Raw genomic sequence first — 13,123 nt, 5'->3', positions numbered from 1 at the left:
AGGTTGAAATACTTTTTTATGACAAATTGTATGATAAATAAAAAACATACAATTTATATACCGCAGTTTTCATTGATAAGTATGAATTTACAAAAAAAAAATACATAAACATATCTCACACACAGTGAAAAACATTAAAACACATTATTTGTTGGCATCAACATAGATCAAAACCTTGTTTAAAAAAGTAAGTCTTGATACCCTTCCTGAATTTTAAATAATCATTTTCACTACATAGCTTATATGGGATAGAATTCCATAGACTTGGTCCTGCTACAATTAAAGCAGTCTTCCTTGTTTCCTTTAGTTTTCAATTGTTTAATGATGGAATTTCTAGCAGTTTCTGTGTTTGAGTTGGTATATAATTCCTAAATTTGTCAGCAAAGCATTGCAAACTTTTATTTTGTATCTTATACATCATAGTAACAGATAAGTATGAGAAAAAAAAAGTGTGAAAGCTTGCTGCGCAGACTGGATGGGCCGTTTGGTCTTCTGCCGTCATTTCTATTTCTGTAGTTAATACCTTAAAGTTAATTCTATACTGTACTGGTAACCAATGTAACTTCAGCAAATGTGGAGAAATTCGCTCAGTATATGGTATACTCAATACTGTCTGGCCACAGAAATTTTTACTAATTGCAAGACAATTAGTAATGTTTTAGGCAGACCACAATAAAGAGCATTACAGTAATCTATGCAACTCAGTACTGATGCCTGCACCACCCTTCGCATGTCATGATTCGTAAGGCTCTTCAATTAAAAAAAAAAAAATTTTAGTCATCAGTTTTACCTGTGCTCACAAGGTCAGCGTTGAATCTGGCAAAACCCCTAAATCAGCGGTTCTCAACCTGTGGGTCGCGACCCCGGCGGGGGTCGAACGACCAAAACGCAGGGGTCGCCTAAACAGGGCCGGCGGAAGCACTAGGCGGTCACCTAGAGCGCCAGCTTCCCGGGGGCGGCACTGCCCCGGTAAAATTAAGAGAGCCGCGCTTTCAAGCATGTGAGTCCTTTGCTGTCAGCCCGGGCGGAACGCGGCAGGACAGCTGGAGTCAGTGGCACCGGGCGTGCTCTCTTCTTCCCGCCCACCCCCCCCCCCCCCCGCGGTCCGGAAGAGGAAGTGGAGAGCATCGGGTGCCTGCGCGGGAAGAAGAGACCACGCTAGTGTGGTCTCTTCTTCCGCGCAGGCACCCGATGCTCTCCACTTCCTCTTCCGGGCCGCGGGGGGGGGGGGGGGGAGGAGAAGAGAGCACGCCGGGCACGACTGGAGTCAGCCGGGTGCCTGCGCGGGAGTCATCGGGTGTCAGCCGGGTGCCTGCGTGGGAGTCTTCCCGCACAGGCACCCGATGCTCTCCACTTCCTCTTCCGGGCCGCGGGAAGAAGAGAGCACGCCGGTGTGCTCTCTTCTTCCCGCGGCCCGGAAGAGGACGTGGAGAGCATCGGGTGCCTGCGCGGGAAGAAGAGGCCACGCTAGTGTCCGGGAAGAAGACTGCAGCGCGGCTCGGAGGAAAATGGAGTTTCAACCGCGGCCGATGGGACTCCGCCTCCGCAAGGGCTGAAAATGAAGAGGTTAGCGTTGGAAGGAGGCTGCTGCTGCTGCGAGTTCCCGGGGTGGGGGAGAGAGAGAGTGAATGAACGAGCAAGCATGTGTGTTTGAGATCCTGTGTGTGTGAGTGAGAGATTGCATGTATGTGAATGATTGAGAGCCTATGTATGTGAAAGAGAGTATGTCTGTGATTGAGAGCCTGCCTGTGAGAGAGAGAGAGCATGAATGTAAGTTTACCATTGGGAACCTGTATGTGTAAGTTTGTGTGAAAGAGTATGTGTGTATGATTGAGATCCTTTGTGTGTGAGAGAAATCATGTGTATGTATGATTAAGAGCCTGTGTGTATAAGTAAGAGAGAGATCATGTGTGTCTGTGTCTGACAGCTGGTTTAGGTGATGGAGCATGTGAGTATGTGATTGAGAGCCTGTGTTTAAATGAGAGAGAGAGATCATGTGTGTCTGTGTGTGATTGAGAGCTGATTTAGGTGACGGAGCATGTGAGTATGTGATTGAGAGCCTGTGTGTAAATGAGAGAAAGAGAGGACATGTTTGTAAGCATGTGAATGAGAGTCTGTGTGTGAGAGAAAAAGACAGCATGTATTTATGTGATTGAAAGCCTGTGTGTGTGTGTAAGCGTGAAAAGATAGACAGCATGTGTGTAAATGTGTAATTAAGAGCCTATATGAGAGAGAAAAAACATGTGTATATGTGAGTACTGAGAGCATGTGTGTATAGGTGTGTCATTGAGAGCCAGTGTGAGAGAGAGCGCTGGTATGTGACAGAGAGGAGAAAGTTCCAAGCAAACCACCCCACCTCCTGCTAATTCAGAACAATCTCAGGACACCTGGATATCAAATGTTCCCAGGTATGCAGAGCAAAAAAATTTTTGTATCCTTATTATTTTTCATTACTGGGTCTTTGTGTCTGCTATTTTTAAATATTTTGTTGGTATCTGGAAATGTTTTATATGAGTTTTTAATTATTGGATATTCCACTCATCAGCTGTTTCGAAATATGTTCTTTTTGTTAGTACAGTTTTACTGCTGATGATTTTATATTTCTTGATTTGTTTTATAAGGATGGGTGATGTTTCTTTTTTCCTTTGTTACACTGCATACAGAGACTCTGGCTTGTTGCAGTTTCCAATTCAGTTTTTTCTGCATGCTTCTTGTTATGCGTTTTGGTCTCTTTATTCTATGTTAGGTGAGGGACAGCACGTGATTCAGGTGAGGTTTTCTGCTGGCGTGTAGTTTCTGTGTAGGACTCTATAGCAGCCTGACTTGGTCCGTTTTCCTAATAGGAGATGTATTGGTGTCTTAAGGCCTGGTGTAATATTTTCAGAGACTTATTGTACTTTAAAAGTGTGATCTTACATAAAATGCACACATTTACTTGTATTTAGTTTTAAACATATTGTATGGCTCTCATGGAATTACATTTTAAAATATGTGGCGTTTATGGCTCTCTCAGCCAAAAAGGTTCCTGACCCCTGGTATAGAGCTTAGCCACTACTGCTGCTTCTGGTGTGTACTACAGCCTGCATGGAAGAAGAGTAAGAGAGCTGCTGGAGGGGGTAAGTAAACATGGCTTTTTAAGTTCATTTTTCTTGATTGACTGCCATTTTAATTATTTAATATTATGTGATGTGTCTGCTTTTTTTGTTTGAGCAACAAGTATAGCTTTGGTTTATGTTTATTTTATATATTTTTATTTATTTATTTATAAAAGAGTTTCTATACCGTCGATAAGACAAATCATCTCAATGGTTTACATGGCATAAAAATGTCAAATAAGTGTTCTGTTATAAATACAGACTTCGTTATTTTCATTAATGCACAATGTAAGTTAATTGTGTGTGGAGGCGGGGGGGGGGGGGGCGGCATAGCTGACGTTTCGCCTAGAGCGCCTAATACCCTTGCACTGGCCCTGCGCCTAAAGCAGGTCCCCAACCACCGGTCCGCGAACCAGTACCGGGCCGTTGGGGTTTTTTGCCGGTCCGTGGCGCCACGGCTGCTGTGGGGAGGCGGGGCGAAGCTGGCGACTTGCCTCCTCCAACCCCAAAAGAGAAGAGACGTGGCCCAAAAAGGTAGCACGTCGCAGTGACGTATGTTGCTGGAGCCGCGCAGGCAGGAAGGAGGTGTATCAGCCACTGCAGGTGCTCCTCCTACTTCCTGCCTGCCTGCCCTGCCCCGGAAGACAAATGTTGCCGGAGCCGCATGGGGAGGAAGGAGGAGGCGCGTCAGCCGCGTGGGTAGAAGAGGCGCTTCAGCCGCGTGCAGAAGAGGAGCAGCGGGGCCGGGAAGACTAGGGCCACTGCAGAGCCCATCCTGTGGCAACCCGTAAAGAAGAGGCCCAGAGGTGAGAGAGAGGTGTGTGCGAGTATGAGATGAGTTGAGAGACTGTGTGTGTTTGCAGAGACAGCATGTGAGAGCCTCTGTGTGTGTGAAAGAGACAGCATGTAAGAGTGAGAGCCTGTGCTTGAGCAAGGCAGCATGTGGGGGTGTGAGAGAGCCTGTGTGTGAGACTCAGACAGCCTGTGCCAGTGAGAGCCTGTGTATGTGTGTGTGTGAGAGAGAAATGCATGTGAGAATGAGAACCTGACTGTGTGTTTGAGGGAAGAAGACAGGTGGAGAGAAAAGAAATAGAAAAAAAGGCAATATAAAAGGAAATGGCAAAAAATTAGAAAGGGAAGCAGATGTAAAAAAAAATAAATTACTTTTTACTGATTGGCACATGTAATCTTTGGGAATGTGCAAGAGTAGCACTTTCTCTATGGCGGATCTCACAATGTACGAGATCAACATGGAGGAAGTGGAAACCCACGGGGCCTGCACAGAGGAGGCAGCAGAATGGGCTTCAGTGCCAATAGCAGCAATCAGTGCCTCCCCAATAGCCACGTGGCAGCAGTGGCAGTAATTAGATTAATTGTTTGACTCAGCTGAAGGTGACAAAGTATGAAGTGGGATGTGAAATCAGCTTGATCTGGTGGAGAATTAGGATTGCTGTTACACATGAACTGTATTTGGCAAACATAAAGGGAGCCAGGATAATCAATTGATGCCTGCAGCTGAGGACTGATTCATTATGACTCATGTAGAAATTAGTGCATTTTCCAGATTAGTCTGCATAACACAATTCTCAACATTCAGCATTATTTCTGCTGCATAGAGTTTTATCTGAGAGGCTCTGAGGTTGTGAGGGAGCCAGTAAGAGTGAGAGCATGAGTGTGTATGAGAAAATCCAGGGGAGTAAGAGTGTGTGAGTGGGGGGGGGGGGGGGGGGGGGGAGAGTGTCTTACACCCTGAGAGTGTATCAGTGTCTGTGAGAGTGAGAGGTTATGGTGGGTATAAGAGCATGAATGTGTAAGTATGTGACAGTGTATGTGTGAGAGAGAATGGACATGTGAGTGTATGTGTGAGAGAGAGAGAGAGAGGATAACCTCCTAATCCTCGACAATATCAGGGTGACTGGAAATCAAGAGCTCCCATGTATGGACAGCAGGGGCTTTTTAAAATCCTTATTAGTTTTAATTATTGTGTGTTATTTGATATATGTGCTGTTTTGAAATATTATTGGTGTTTGGGAAATTATAAAAATGTATATGATTTTAATTAATAGAAATTCTATTTATCAGTAATTTTAAAATATTCTTTTATTAGTATGGTTTTACTATTATAACTGATGCTTTATGTTTCTTAATTTTATTGTTTTATGAGGAATGGTGGTTCTGTTTATAAATGTCATAATAAATAAGTATGCACTAAAATCCAACCCCATCCATAACCCTGCCCCCATATGACCAAAGCCCCACCCTCACCCCGCCCTCGCGGGGCGAGGGCGGGGCAAGGGGTCACCGCAACATGAGGAACTGTATTTCGGGGTCACGGCATTAGAAAGGTTGAGAACCACTGCCCTAAATCCTGTGCTTCAAGGCTGATGGCGATTACAGAGCATTAACCAGCAATTTTCACCTGCATAGTGGTAACCGGGGCAGACATCACCCAACCCACAATAGTTTTTAATTTTTTTAATTTTTCATTTTTTTACATTCAATGCCAGTCTCTTGTCATTCATTCATTTACTTAAATTTGACATATATTCAGAACTATGACATCAACTTCTTATTTTGTGGGGTAGGGCACAATAAGCTTCACAATATGGTTTTAGGAAATCCCACAACACCGAGACTCTTTTAATCTCACTATGTGATACTACTATTCAAAGAGGCTTCGATCAAAATACTTCTTATCTGTTAATTTTGTTAGATATTTCAGCAGCATTTGATACCGTCAGTCATGAAGCATTAATTTCAAGACTACAGGAAATTGGGCTCTCAGACAAAACATTGAGTTGGTTTAAATCTTTTCTCTAACAGATCATATGTAGTTAAATTGGGAACAGCTGAATCTGAGGTAGTGGACCTCCATAAGGGAGTTCCACAGGGCTCCTCCCTTTCGCCAACTCTGTTTAATATTTATATGGCCCCACTATGTAGATTTTTAGCAGGACTGGGGTTGGTACATTTTTTGTTTGCCGATGACATCCAGATTTTGATACCTATAAGAGATTCTTTATCAGCCACATTGAAATTATGGGACATGTATTTCAAGTCAATAAAACAGCTCCTCACACACATGTCATTAGCACTAAATAATTCCAAAACGTAAATATTGCTCATTTGCAACAAGGTCACAGAGAAAATAGAGGCAGACATCTCAACTCATACCCAGTCATATAAGATCTTACGCGAAGTCAGAGACTTGGGCTATATTCTTGATTCTGAGCTGAGCATGAAAGCAACAATAAAGGCAACTATAAAGGATGGCTTCTATAAATTAAGAGTGTTAAGGAAATTGAAGCCACTGTTGCACTTAAATGATTTCAGAATTGTTTTGCAGGCCCTGATATTACCAAAATTAGATTACTGTAATGCGTTACTCCTAGGGGTTCCAACATCAACTATTAGCCCGCTGCAATTGTTGCATAATGCTGCGGCACGACTTCTGTCCAATACAAATAGGTGTGATCATGTTTCTCCCGTATTGATGAAGCTACATTGGTTACCAGTTCAGTTTCGTATCCAATATAACAGGTCTATCCAGTAAAGTGCGGCCGCGTTTACCCTGCTCCTAACCCGCATTCTACTCACTTTCCTGCCGCGTTAGCCCTTCCTGCGATCCCGAAGCCCCTTTAACCTACTCCTACCGCGTCCTAAAATCCCCGGGCAACCCCTTCCGCACGCGGCATGTATATTGCATGCAAACGAGCGAATTAGCTATTCCCTAGCATCCCGTAACCCGCGCCCCGACTATTGCTATTTTTCCCTGCCGTTTTGTCGCGCGTTTAACCTGCTAACTTACCGCCTACCCTTACCCCTGCGGTAGAGGCAGGGGTAAGGGTAGGCGGCAAGCTTTCCCCCAGCCCCCGCTCACCTGCCCCGGCCGCGATCATGGGTGCCGGTTTCCGGGGCAGCCCCAGTCCTCTCCCCTCCTCCCGAAGCAAAAAAAAAAAAAAAGCGAAAAAAACGTATGTCCGGAGGGGGCTGCAAAAAGTAAGTCGCTTCGCCGCTTCGTACTGCCAGCCCCTTCTTCCCTCCTCCCGGAGCAAGGCTGCTTTTCGCGCCCTGCTTCGGGAGGAGGGAAGAAGAGACACTGACAGTGTGAAGCGGCGAAGCAACTTACTTTTTGCAGCCCCCTCTGGACATCGGACCTCTCCTGCCTCCCGCTGCGCGACTTACTTTTTTTTGCAGCCCTCCGGCCATCAGCAGGAACAGATCGTGGCTCCCCTGCCTCCCGGCGAAGATGGACGCCTGCACGGGGGAAAGCGGCCCCTGTGCGTGCAATTGGCTGCTCAAGACGTCTCTTCTTCCCTCCTCCCGAAGCAGGGCGCGAAAAGCAGCCTTGGTCCGGGAGGAGGGAAGAAGGGGCTGACAGTACGAAGCGGCGAAGCGACTTACTTTTTGCAGCCCCCTCCGGACATCGGACGACCTCTCCTGCCTCCAGCTGCTCGCGAAGATGGACGCAAAAAGTAAGTTGCTTCCCTGCTTCACACTGTCCGTGTCTCTTCTTCCCTCCTCCCGAAGCAGGGCGCGAAAAGCAGCCTTGCTCCGGGAGGAGGGAAGAAGAGACACTGACAGTGTGAAGCGGCGAAGCAACTTACTTTTTGCAGGTGTCCATCTTCGCGAGCAGCTGGAGGCAGGAGAGGTCGTCCGATGTCCGGAGGGGGCTGCAAAAAGTAAGTCGCTTCGCCGCTTCGTACTGCCAGTCCCTTCTCCCCTCCTCCCGGAGCAAGGCTGCTTTTCGCGCCCTGCTTCGGGAGGAGGGGAGGGGGGGACTGGCAGTCCCGACTTCCTGGTATCTGTCATTTCAAATGACATTTGAAATGACAGATACCAGCGTGGCGTGAAGCGTTAGGCCCGCGCACCCAGGATCCTGTATAGGCGCTCTATCCAGTAAAATGGGTTGCGCGGGCCTAACGCTTCACGGACCCTTCTTAGATGCGGTTTACATTTGCATGAAATTATAGTTCAGGATCGAGCGGTAGGTGAGCTGCACTGTGCGTGCGGCAACCGCAGGTGCGCTGGGCACTAACGCAGCTCTTCCTACCGCTCCGTACTGGATAGACCTGTAAGTGACTTACCTTAATTCACAAAGCCATATACGGAAGCAATACCAAATGGCTGAATGCTTCACTGCGCATTCACGTTCCAGTCCGGAACCTAAGATCGCTTGGGCAAGCACTATTAACAATTCCATCACCTAAATTAGCTCATTTGGGTTCAGTGAGAGAGAGGTCACTGTCCTTGGCTGGACCAAAGCTGTGGAATTCCTTACCGGTCGAAATTCGCTTGGAGGAAAATATTAACAGCTTTAAGAAGCAGATAAAGACCTGGTTATTTGAACAGGCTTTTAATCAAGCCAACTGACCCTCTACTTCAGTGCCGTTTATTGGATGAGGGATTAGAAAAAGAAATAATATAGAAAGGGTTTAGATGGGGAACAAGGCTACAAAGAAGGGTAGGAGTAAGGTAGGGACAGCTAGGGAAAAGGAAGGGGGATGAATATGGAAGGGCTATTTTTAACTTTTAGAATTCTTTTTATAAATATTATTATATTTTAAGTCTTTTTAATTCAAATATTGAAGTAATATGTATTTTAGCCTAACATTTTAGTAAAAAACAATATAAATTCTATAGTGATAAGTTCGTTATATGTGTATTTTTGAATCTTGCTACTGCAAATTCCATTACTGTAAACCGCCTTGATATTAATTTTAAAGTCAGTATATAAAGATAAATAAATAAAAAAATAAATTTTACATTGTCTGCATACATATAATAACTAATTCCTGAACATACCCAGATCAGTCCAAACCAGTGGGTTGTGTATCTCTACCAGCAGATAGTCAGAGAGCAAAATCTTTGGGCACTGCCATATATACAAGAGTGCTACCTGCAATCCCTCAGTATTTCTCTGACTCTAGCAGATGGTAGAGATGCACTCCTGTAGTCTTCATTAGTTTTTAGTTGGAATTTTCAGTTTAGCTTTTTTTCTTTTTGTTGCGGTCACTTCCTGAGGTGTTAGGCACCTTCGTGGGTCATCCCTCACTGGAAGCTGGGCGTCTGAGGGATTAGACATCCCTGTCAGGGTTTCACCAGTCTCAGTTCGGTGGGTGAAGGCCAGGAGCTCCTGGTTACTCACCACCGAAACTGCTTCAGCTGCTCCCTCGACCCCTTCAAGAAGTTAATCTAGGTTGACTCCATAAAGCTGTGTGAAAAAAAAAAGAGTGAGAGTTTAACAGACTGCTTTCTTTATTGAGGTAAGGAGTCTGTACAAGGGGGACCGGTTCCTCAGCGGCCGTTCAGGGAGGCTATCCGTGTTCGTCCCTCAGCTCCTGGGGCTCCGCGGTGCTTCAGGAGGGAAGGGGTGAGTTCCAAGTTTAGGCCATTTGCAGCATGTCGCGGTCGTGCCTCAGCAATTTGGCCAGGGATTGTCTGCCTTTATTTGGACTTCACGCGGCACAGCAGAGCGCGTCTTTACAGGGTCGGCCCTTCTCCTGCCTGTCTTTCTTTTATTTTCCCGTGTTGCGGCAGCGCGCGGCTTGTGGCAGTCAGCCTTCTCTTCTCTCCCTCGGACTGCGTGGTTGGGCACTCTTGGTGATGGACCTGCGTTCAGGCGTTGGATTCGGCCTCTTTGTGCTCGGCCTGCTCCCCGGGGATGGAGGGCTCTTCAAGGTTGGTTGTCCCTCCCTGCCAGGAGGGGCCAAGTGCCTCGCACCTCAGTTCGCGGGAGGAGGATTCCCCTCCCGTTTTAGCCTTGGTGGGGACTGGCGATGCGGCACCAGGCAATTCTTCGGAGAGGGATGGGGACCCGGAGGGGTTTTCCCCTGAATTTGTCATCTTGATGCACAAAGCCTTCCTAGCTAGGAAGTACTCGGCGTTTAAGAGAACCGGACACCCGGGGGAATGGTCGGAACCACCCGGGAAGAGAGGTCGGGGCACAGAGCCTCAACAACGCCCTACGGAACAGCCTTACCCTACGGGAGACAGCCCCCGGTGACCTCAGGACGCACTTGCTGGATCGGTGCCAGCCTCGGGGGCGGACACAGGGGCTGACCTGGATTCGCTGCCTGATCAGGGCGATGTTGATATGGATGACCCAGATATCCTGCCTGCGGAGGGAGACTATCCTAGCGTGGTCCGTCTTTTCAAACGGGACGAGCTCCGTCCTCACTTATTCCCCAGGTCCTGGGTCTTAAGGTTTCTCAAGATGAATCTGACATTGAGGGCGTTAATCCAGTCCTCGATGGCATAAGGGGTCCCACAACATCTTTCCCACTGCCTAAGAAAGTACGCAAACTGGTAACCTGGGAGTGGGAGGCTACGGATGCAGGGCTGAAGGTGGGCAGAGCTATGGCGAAGCTATATCCCCTGACGACTGATGTTTTGGACCTTCTGAAGATTCCGAAGGTGGACGCTGCGGTCTCTGTGGTCATGAAGAAGACCACTATCCTGGTGGCTGGGGTGGCCGCCTTGAAGGACATGTAGGACCGCAAACTAGGATCCAGTTAAAGCGGGCATTTGAGGTGGCCGCTTTGAGCCTTCCGGCGGCGGTTTGTGCTAGCCTTATGCAGAGGGCGTGCCTGTGCTGGGTTCAGGAGTCTGCTTCCAGTTCTGGGGCCAGCGACAGCAGGGCGCTGCAGTCCACCCGGTTGGAGGCGGGCATCGCATATGTTGCGGATGCGCTGTATGATGTGGTGCGGACCTCGGCGAGAAGTATGGTGTCCATGATAGTGGCACGGCGACTCCTCTGGCTGAGGAATTGGGCAGAGGATTTGCCTTCAAAATCCCAGCTTTGCAATCTACCCTTTAAGTGCAAGCTCCTGTTCGGGGAAGATCTTGATCAGCTGGTGAAGCTACTCTGAGTCCAAGGGCAATAAGTTGCAAGAAGATAAGAGATCCTCTAAGAAGGTTTTTCCTCCTCAGGCTCATTTTCGGGATTCTCGCCACTATAGAGCCGGCAGATATGCCACACCGGCTGCTGCTAAACCAACTCCGGGACGCCAACAGTCCTTTTGCGGGGGCCGCCGCTCCAGTAAAGACTTGGGTCACCTCAATGCAGGAAACAGTAAACCCTCCCAATGAAGCCACGAGCACCCATTCCGTCATCGAAGCTGTCGGAGGCAGATTATCCAACTCTTACATGGAATGGCAAGGATTACCTCAGACCGCTGGGTCCTGGAGGTGATCAGAGACCGTTTCGCGTTGGAGTTATCTTGTCCGGTTCAGGAGGTGTTTGTGGAGTCCCGTGTGGCCTCGCGCAGCAAGCACGAAGCGGTACAGGAAACCCTGCAAAGACTTCTCGAGCTCAGAGCTATTCTCCCAGTGCCGGTGACACAGCAGGGACGAGGTCGGTACTCAGTTTACTTTGTGGTCCCCAAAAAGGAGGGCACATTTTGTCCCATCCTCAATCTGCAGAAGGTGAACCGTTGTCTTCGGATTCCTTGTTTCATATGGAGACCCTGAGGATGGTAATGGCTGCGGTTCGGAAAGGGGAGGTTTTTTTTTTAGGGTCCCTGGACCTCACTGAAGCATATCTTCATATACCAATTCGTCTGAGTCACCATACCTTGAAACTCACTGACTGGTTCCCCCGCAGGAGATGGCAGCTCAGTGTGCCCTGTTCCAGTGCCTTCTGGTATTGGTCTAGATCCTTCTGCCTTTTCTTTGGTAGATTTTTTTTTGGTTTTTTTTTCAGGGATTGCAATCCTTTCTTCAGGCATAATCCTCAGCTTTGACTAATCCGGTCTGGTCTGATCCTCAGCAGGTGGTCCCTTACTCTTCCAGTTCTATGTTTAAGCGCTGAAGCACACCTCTATTAACTGCAGGTATTCCAGACAGGAACCCGGATTGCACTGATGATGTGGCAGATCCTGACTCCCTGGAGGATGGGGAAATTCTTCCGGGACTGGAACCATATCGGACTATATAGCGGTTCTTTCATAGGGATGAGCTGCTGACCCTGATTTCCTAGACCTTGGAGATGCTGGGAGTACCTGGGACAGATTCCATGACTGAGCCAAAGAAGAATCCCATTTTGGTTTCCTTGTGTAAAGCCTGTTGTTTTCCCCAATGACGGAAGCCATTCAATAGTTGATTCATCTTGGATAGGTTACCTCAGAGGTGAATTTCCAAGGGGGTCAGCCTTTGGAAGGCCTGTACCCTCTGTACCCAGTGGTGAGAGAGCGTTTGCGTTGTCCGAAGGTGGATGCGCTGGTCAGTGCCTTCTCTAAGCAAACGATTATCCCCATGGAGGGAGGAGCGACCTTGAAGAATGTGCATGATGGGAGAATTGAGATTTTTCTCAAGTAAGCATTTGAAGCAGTGGTGAGGACGTTACAGATAGCTTGCTGTTGTGCCCTAGTGGCTTGCTCTTGTCTACTTCTCTCTCAGGAGGTGGTTGATTCTGGGATGAATTCCAGAGCAGTTATGGAACTCACAGCTGCCTTTTTAGTAGATGCGGGCTGCAATTTGGTCCGTACTTCGGCTATGGGAGTGGCTTCTGTAATAGTGGCCAGACGTCAATTTATGGCTGCGTAATTGGTCAGTCGACGCTGCCTCCAAAGCTAATCTTAAGTTGCCATTTCTGAGTTGGAGAAACTGGCCAGTAAGAGGGGCAGATCCCTGGTTTCTCGATTGCCAGAGGATAAGAAGCAGTTGCAGCGCCCCTTTGATGTGAGGAGGTCATCTTTGGGGTTGCAAACAGTTTTGTCCCTGCAGGGGGGTCGACCTTTCAGACAACCCAAGAGAGACACAGGCTTAGGGGGCGGATCCTCCCGAGCTTCATAATGAAGGTTTGCCGACCCATACCCAGAGTCAAGAGGTAAGAGGACATCTCTCTCATCAGAGATGGATCGAAATCACATCAGATCAGTGGATCCTGGAGGTGATATGAGAAAGATATGCGGTGGAATTTCGCAGTGTTACTTGGGATGTGTTCATGATGTCTCCTTAGTCCCTGCAGAGGAAGAAGGCAGTGGAGTCTACCCTGTCGAGGCTCCTCAGTCTGAGGGCTGTGATCA

At 47.7% G+C, this 13,123-nt stretch overlaps 1 protein-coding gene across 5 annotated transcripts in view; it reads left to right on the top strand.

Annotated features, from left to right (window-relative positions):
• Window positions 1-13,123, top strand: part of FBXO25 (F-box protein 25) — a 168,424-nt gene that overhangs the window by 13,868 nt on the left and 141,433 nt on the right. The gene's annotated exons all lie outside the window — the stretch shown is intronic.

The sequence above is a fragment of the Rhinatrema bivittatum genome, chromosome 3 (genome assembly GCF_901001135.1).
Source record: "Rhinatrema bivittatum chromosome 3, aRhiBiv1.1, whole genome shotgun sequence".
In the NCBI taxonomy this organism is placed as follows: Eukaryota; Metazoa; Chordata; class Amphibia; order Gymnophiona; family Rhinatrematidae; genus Rhinatrema; species Rhinatrema bivittatum.
The sequence above is the reverse complement of the archived record's forward strand: the minus strand, read 5'-3'. Positions and strand labels throughout refer to the sequence as shown.